Here is a 6,561-nt window from a genome sequence, read left to right as displayed (position 1 = left end):
GGGGAAATATATAGCTTTACATAGAGCATATACTGACATAAAGTTATATATCAACATTATATAACTTTATGTCAGTATATGCTCTATGTAAAGCTATATATTTCCCGTCTGTTCTCCTACACTGGACACTGTCTGCCTGTTACCTAAGCCCCCCTCATGATTTGTACGACACCTCCTCCTCTCCCTGCACTGTCTTCTTAGCTATTCTGTGTTTTAAGATATAATCTGTAAATTCCATTGAATTGGTCAGTATTGCTTTAGACTTGATAAAGGAAGGAACTCTTCCGAAAGCTTGTCAACTTATAAATGTATAGTTAGTCCAATAAAAAAAGTATCATTGCGCAATGCAATACTCATGTTATTTTGATATATATATATGTGTGTGTGTGTGTGTATGTGTTTATATGTGTGTATACATGTGTGTGCGTGTATGTGTGTGTATATGTATGTGTTTGTAGAGATCACAGAGGCTGAAACTTTCCACAATAAGTTAATTGGATATGAACAGTATTGTGAAAATGGGGTTGTGGACCCTTACCAGGCCATTTTCAGAATACTGTGTATATCCCATTAACTAATTTGGGAAAAGCTTCAGCCTTTGTCATGCATAACAAAGAAAAAATATTTAAATGGTGTGTATTATATTATTTCTTCTTCTAGTGTTCTTTTTTTTTTAAAGATCTCTTTATTGTAATCAAATCTGAGTTGTAATAAATATATATATATATATATATATATATATATATTTTAAGACTCATTTCTTAGTGCCATCCTTTAGAAAGCATATATTATATATCAGCAGTATAAGCATGGAGCAGCAGCCCCTGCAAAATAAGCATATAGACCCTAGCAGTACAGTAGAGCAGGTTCCCAGGCAGACTGACACTGTGGGAACGTACAGAAGACATCAGCGAGGCTATACATAAACCTGTCTTCATGCACACTGAGTAAGGGCAAAAAACGCAGCAACACCGGCTCCTCAGAGACACTGCAGAAATATTTTCACTAAAAAAATCTCATCGCAGGGGGGCGTGCCAAGGCAGCGGCTCTGTGTAGTCGCACTTTAATAAGCTCTGAGAGAAAAGTACATCCCCCGATTATTAATATAATTCTACAGCTTTTCATTATCAGTACAAGTGGCTTTGAGCTTTCTCAGACCAGCAATCAATATTATTTCCCAAAGGGCTGTATTAATGACCTCTGAGACGAAAATGGACATTTGAGTCCTGGAGCGGCGGCTAACATACAGGCAGCGTTCCCCCCCTAGGAAATCCCTAGGGTAATTTACCAGACTATATAATTATTGCAACACCTTGGACTCTCAAAGCTACTAACAATTTACTGAATTATCATATTATTTCAGATGGTGTGGTTGAGCGGTGAGAGCTGCTATACACACCAACAATCGCAATGCAGATTGAAGATTTTTTTCAATACCTCAGAGTGTCGAATGGCCAAACAAACCATGATAGACAAAGCTCCATCGGAGCAGGAACTACAACTATTGATAGAACGAGCAACAACTACAAGGAACACGATAACCATACCACGATACCTCCTGCTAGAGGGGCCGGAACCAATTTTAACACTTGAGGAAGGCGGCCTAATTATTCTGCACCGAACACAGAAATAACTATTCATCCTGACGGCGGATCTTTAAAACCATCCCTGCTGACAAACCTAAAAGACTGGTACAGAGCAGTAAATGGCACGCCATGGCATGAACCTCAAGCCAAACTTCACATCACGAAACAAGACATTTTGAGTGAGACCCGCGCAACCACTCTTTCCAACATGGCGCCTGCTACCATACCCTTGGCGAAGAGACCGATTCCAACTCATACAACCAACAGCAAAAAAGACCAGGGATTACCTCACATTATATATATGTGCTACACCGCACAAACAAAAACACAGTTCAAGATAGAGCAGGACCCGGAGTCCGTACCGCCTCCACGGGGGCTCGGGGGGACCCCTGGGGGGCCGAGGACTTTGAGGAAATAAGCTCCCTGTCATTAATAGCATGTCCGGAGGACAACTTAACCCTTGGGCAAACTGATGAGGCTTTTGAAATGAAATGAGGTATTAAGGGAACTCTGAACGGTATTAAATCATCTCCTGATGCTATAATAGATATATTCTCCAGCTTGACAATAGGAATCGCTCAGACCACTCCATTCACCACCTATGAAGGCGACATGAATACGATAGCTCAATAGGCAAATTCAAGCGGCGGATAACATAATTGAAAAGTCCCTCTTTCAACAGTCCTTTATCTACAAACGTAGGCTACTACAGTGTAATAGTTAAATGGTGCTCAGTTTTCTTTTGTGTTCTGGGTTTTGTTAAAATTATTCTAACCAGGTATGTTACACGCCAGCAAGTACAACTGGAATGCATAAACACCCAAAATAGAAATAATCTAAAACACAATAACACTTAGATAAATAGTAGACATTGACTACAAAATTCAATAGTTATAGCTATTACAGGTGACCCTCGGTTTACGCCGGTTCAATTTGCGCCGTTTCAGAATAACAACCTTTTTTTTCACTAATTAAAATAGCCAGTAGGTGGAGCTGTCTGCTTGTTTTGCAGCAAATGTATGCAACTTAGCAGTCTGAAATTGATCTGTGTACACAGAGCAGACATTAGCTATCTAGCAGTCACTTCCCTAGTATCTTCCTGCCCTGCTGCTTGAGGTGAGGGTGCCTAACTGCCTATTAATAACTGCAGATTGAAATGCATAGAATAGGTGCAGACCCAATATTATCTAACATGCTAACAATGCAGAGAACTGATTGCAGAAAAAAGCAAGTAAAAAACGTTTTTGTTAATTAAACTTAGTTTGATGATGATGCAGTCTGTTAATGGTAATTATTTAATTAGGTGCTTTTAGCAATTGTTTTTGTTCATTAAACTTAGTTTGATGATGATACAATATATATTATTAGGTTTATAATACTGTTTAGCATTTAAAGTCTTCATTTCAAAGCTTTAAAAGTAATGTTACTTATGTCAATTTTGAGAGGGGCCTGGAACCTAACTCCCTCACTTCCCATTGACTTACATTATAAACTGGGTTTCAATTTACAACGGTTTCAATTCACAACCATTCCTCCTGGAACCTAACCCCAGCATAAACTGAGGGCTACCTGTATACTGTTTATTGATATACCATATATATTATTGGCACACATACTTCATGCTTTTTATTTGTTGTCTCCCTCGTGGCTGGCGGACACAGCACCGATGGTGAGGTAATATATAGTTTACACAACAGATATGCCATATTTTATTTAATGATACAAATACTGCTTATTTTCAAACTGATGCAATTGCAGACTAGTGTGCAACCTATAATCCACTATTGAAAACCTGTCAAAAGATTACTCATTATTAACACCACTGATTAAAAATGTCTACTTTTACTACCTAAAATGCATAAGCTTCTTCAAGGTGGCCATGAATGTATTCTTATTAATCATCTAAACAGTATTATTGTGTGATCTAGATATGGTTGTTATATGTATGCTTTAAACGTCATGTATTTGTTTAATTAACCTGTTCTAACTAAAAGCATTAGCCAAGGTTTTGCTGGGAATAATGACGATATGAATAATTTCTGGGAACCAACATCTCTACCTTACTATAATTTAAAACATATCCCTATTTTTCCTGTACTATAGAGATGTAATTTATTTTATTTTTTTGGATATACCCGTGTTCTTTATTTAATCCCTAGCTCAGAACTGTTATATTATCATAGATACAAGAGTGATCTACAATGTTTAAGGGGCCGAAAAAATGAGGACTGGACTCTCTACTATATACACTATAATATCAGATATGCTGACAATATCTGACATGTTTGTTTTATACTTTGTAAAAGCATATAATGTGTTGTCCTCAATAAAAATATATATAAAAAAAAATCTCATAGCAGAAAATGAAAAAAGTTCTGCCTCTGGGTGCACTATTATTATTTACTATTATTACACAAAGAGATTTTCCCTTTAATACTCATTGCCCAAGGTTAACAATATCATATGTCTTTGACTATTTTCTACAAGGTCACAGTTATATTGTTTCCAAACATTTTATTTACTGTTTTTACATGTATTTACAGTAAAATAAAGAATTTTGGTGGCTGTCTTAATTTATTTTATTTGTCTGTTTGCGTATTCTTTAATGGAGTATACTGTAACTGTACCCATTTCTATTCATTTACTTCCTTTAGAGGGGAGATCCACTGATCACTTATTTAACACGAGTTAAAGGGACAGGCAACACCAGAAATTTTGTTTTAGAAGATAGATTATCCCTTAATTACCCATTCCCCAGTTTTGCATACCAACACAGTTATAATACAAATTTTACCTCTGTAATTACCTTGTATCTAAGCTTCTGCAGACTGCCCCCTTATTTCAGTTCTTTTGACAGACTTGCATTTTAGCCAATCAGTGTTCACTCTTCTGTAAATTCACGTGCAGTAGCTCAATGTTATCTATATGGAACACATGAACTAACGCCCTTTAGTGGTAAAAAAACTGTCAAAATGCATTCAGAGACGGCCTTCAAGGTCTAAGAAATTAGCATATGAACCTGTGTGTTATCCTATGATCAAGTGCCGCACGGCACGAAACGCATAAGGACACGCCCCCTTTCCTCCGTCTCTTGTTGGTAGTGTGTATGTAGCGACTTATGGAATAAAGTTCCTGCCTGGTTTACTTTTACCAAGTGTGCCGCCTCCTTCTTTCTTCTGTTATGAACCTGTGTGTTATGTCTGTTCTTCTTATCTGCCTGTTCAACATGGTCGCTGTAGTTTTGGTGTAGGAGTTGTAGTATTTTTGCATACAGTAGTAAGAAGTCACCGATTGTAGTAGTGGAATATCATATACTTCTGTCTCAGGGTCAGTGGTAAAAGTATTAGTACTTGTTTTGGAGACAGCTATAGCCAGGAGATGTTTATGAGAGATGGGCCTAAGAATTCTAAGCCCTTGGAGGGTATTTCTATTCACTGGTGTTATAAACATGTTTTACCTGCCATTCTTTCAGAATTCCAATAATTCTCCACATCTTAAAAAAAGGTTTGTATAAGGGCTTTTTGTCAGTTCTTGGCAAGAACATCTTTCGGTTTTATTTCATAGCAAAATTACTACATTTTTTGACAAACTTGATTACCTGACTGGAGGAACAAAATTAATTTTCTCCTCCTTGGAACCTTTATTTGGTGTTCAGAGTTTTGCCAAAATTTCCTTTTGAGCATATGCATGGTTTGCCTTATACCTTCTCGTGTCTTGAAAGGTATTGTTTTCTTTTAACATTCTCTTCTGCGAAGAATGTTTCTGATTTGTCTACTTTTTCTTCTGATGCTCTAATTTTTCCATCATGATATGGCGGTTATTATAATACAATGTTTTTTGGCCTAAAGTAGTTTCTTTGGAGACAATCAATAAGGAAATTGTAGTTCCTTTATTTTTTCCAATCCAAAAGATTTTTTTAGAAAGTCTTTTGTATAATTTAGTAAAAGTATTAAAAAAAATACTTACAAATTTCAAGGTATTTAAGACAATCCTTTAGTTTATTTATTCTTTTCACTACTCCTTATTTAGATTAGACAGCTTCAGCTTCTGGTTTAAATAGTGAATACATAAGGTTTACTTGGAGGCAGGACAGTTGTCCCCAAAATAATTACAGTCAATTCTACTAGATAACTTATCTTAAACAGATTGCAAAACAGCAACTTATCTTCTTTATACGCCTTCAATAAGTTCTATCCTTTGATATTTTCTTCTGGTGCAGATTTTGGCAGGAATGTCCTTCAGACTGCAGTGTTTGGTAAAAAAAAAATTGCCTGCCTTAGTTTTTCTCCTACCCATTTACCCACAGTTTGGGTAATAGATCTCATGTCTCTTGGACTCTCACCACCTTATGAAAGAAAATGTATGTTTCACGCCACTCCAGGCGACGGCCAAACACAAAGTCCAAAAGAGCAAAGGTCAATACTGAAGCAGGGCTTACCTGATAAATTAATTTCTTTTATGGTGGGGAGTCCACGAGACCCAACCATTTTTACTTTTACAATTGGCAGAAAGTTCTAGTATGCACCTCATTTACCCTGCTTTGTCCTTTGCTACTTCTCTATTTTTCCTCCTTTTTGGCTATACGTTAGACTGGGATACAAGAGGCGAGAGGGAATGTTGAATATCTGCCTCTTTCTAGTGGCCAACAGTTGAATTCCCAGGAACAATGGCTTGTGGACTTTAACCACAATGAAAGAAATTAATTTATCAGATGAGCATAAACTTTGTTTTTCTGTTGTAGTGTTGTTCTTTCTAAGTAAAGGGCTTTGGTATGCAACAGAGAATATGTGTGTGTACAGAAAGTTACCATATGAAGGCAAGTGCCTGCAGCCCACTAACAGCAAGTCTCAAGATTGTTTGGTCTTTCTGAAGGTCGGATGTATATCTACATTATGCTTTGTAGACTAAGAACTCACCGAGCACTGCTGGTCCCAAAAGGAAACTGCTGCTGATCCAATCAGCAGCGCTAGTCACA

The sequence above is a fragment of the Bombina bombina genome, chromosome 2 (assembly GCF_027579735.1).
Source record: "Bombina bombina isolate aBomBom1 chromosome 2, aBomBom1.pri, whole genome shotgun sequence".
Classification (NCBI taxonomy): Eukaryota; Metazoa; Chordata; class Amphibia; order Anura; family Bombinatoridae; genus Bombina; species Bombina bombina.
The sequence above is the reverse complement of the archived record's forward strand: the minus strand, read 5'-3'. Positions refer to the sequence as shown.